Genomic DNA, 2148 nt, shown 5'->3' with positions numbered 1-2148 from the left:
ACAAAAGATACTATGAAAACTTTTCACGTAAACACTGGATGGACACATATACGCGTGGCAAGGAATCACCATCTCTCTTATAGCTACATGCATCCTCAAGACTTGGCGAGGAATCATCATCGTAGTTAAAACTTATATATATAGGCCTGACAATGGATTACCTCCAAAAAATAACGCGGTAATTGTAGCACAGCTTTGGGGTGTCGATTCCACAGATAAACAAATTAAAAGAATAGCAGAAGGAACAAAGAAACTAAAGAAAAATATTAAATGATTAATGGAGAACAAAGATTAATTTTAAATGCAAATTAAAGTGAAGCAAAGTGCTAACGGAAAAAGTACACAAATTCGATGAACAGTAGGGCATCGGGAATCCCATGCAAAAATCCGGTATTTTAATTATTCTTAATTCATTGAATAACTAAATTGAGAACTCAATTCCCAAAATTCTCAATCGGAAGGTATAGATTTATAAACCAAAATTAAACAAAGTGTAACCCTTTGAAAAATCATTCACAACTTTTAAAATACGTAAATTATTATCACTATTGAGAAAATCCAACGATGATAGTATACTCAGGGAATGATATTGTATCAAAGAATTAAATCAATATAGATAAATAATTGATCCAAACATAATCAAATAACTAATCTATTCAATAGAAAAAGTATGACTAAATCCATAAACAGAATAAATTCTATGATTATTCGGAGAAGAAAATATCAACAATGAATTGAGAATGATAAAACAAAAGAGTTTTAGTAATTGAAAACCAAATGCATAAATTAAAAATAATATCTAATGTGCAAGTTCATCCCTAACTCTACTTGAGAATTTAGTTATCTACAAATATAATGGACAACAAAAATCTGAAGAGAAAAATAAAGCAAACGGCGGCCATGGAAATTAATTTCCTCTCTTCCTCCTTCAGCCTCCAATTTCATGCTAATGATATGCTTATATAGGGTAGGAAAGAAACCATAATATCTTTCATATTCCCGCATACAAAATCCCTTAAATTTTATGACTGATCTTGGCAACCACGTATGTACTTCAGGAGTTCAAATTTAGAAATCCTTATTAGAGAAAACATTGTAGCCCTTTAAGATATTTTTCTCATGCATCAAGAATCGCATCAATCCAATATTTAAGCAAAAAGTTATGATCAAAATACTAACGTATGTACAGGCTGTCTTCTAGTGAATTTCGGACTGACTATTTCTCTTGATCCGAATTACTCTCAAACCCCATCATTATTCTTATTTGAAGAGTCCTACACTCCTTAAAAGTTCTTAGGTTGTTCTAACGTCTTGCCCACTTGAAAGTCCTTTGAATTTGACTGGGTTTGGACTTGCTCTTTTATAGACTCTAAAATTAAACATAAAAATCTGCTCAAGAGTATCCCAAAGTAAATAGAAACTCAATTCAAAAATACACATTAATTCCTATGATTTATATTCACATTTTAGCATTTTAGTCCAATAATAGGGTATTTAGAGTGCACTTTTATACACTCATCACAACCTTCAACTTGCTTATTGCTAGTCCCTAACAATTTTCATACCAAAACAACGAAGAAGACAAAAGAAAATACACACAAAGGCCACCAAGTCACACTTTCCAGATTCACATATCAAAGCAATCTTAAGAATTCAATAACCTTATCACAATCAATCCACCTATAGCAATCCACAGAGTGTATGTGTGTGTTCCAAACTATATCCATCTAACTAGAATCTCTAACACATGTAACATCAAGAACATCTCAAGCGAATATTCAACTCCATAACTCATGGGTATAAAAGTGTTTCATGTGAGGATTCTCTCTATGGAGTTGACAATGGGTGTACACACACTCTCATGGAGAATTAGGCAATTATGTACAAGTAACAAGCAAACATTGATCTTATGATAGGAACACTAACAAATAAGACTTCCACCACTTTTTCCAAACGTTTACGTAGAATCAGAATGATCAACACAAAATGTTGTAATGTGGCTTGGGTTCGAGGCTATATAAAAATATATATATATATATATGAAAATGATTAAAAAACTTCCAAATACATACAAGGGGAATCTTATTAAATATCTCAATAGACCACACTTCTCACATAATGTACTCTCCAACTTTTCAGATCATTGAA

The sequence above is a fragment of the Juglans regia genome, chromosome 11 (assembly GCF_001411555.2).
Source record: "Juglans regia cultivar Chandler chromosome 11, Walnut 2.0, whole genome shotgun sequence".
Lineage (NCBI taxonomy): Eukaryota > Viridiplantae > Streptophyta > Magnoliopsida > Fagales > Juglandaceae > Juglans > Juglans regia.
This window is presented reverse-complemented; position numbering follows the sequence as displayed.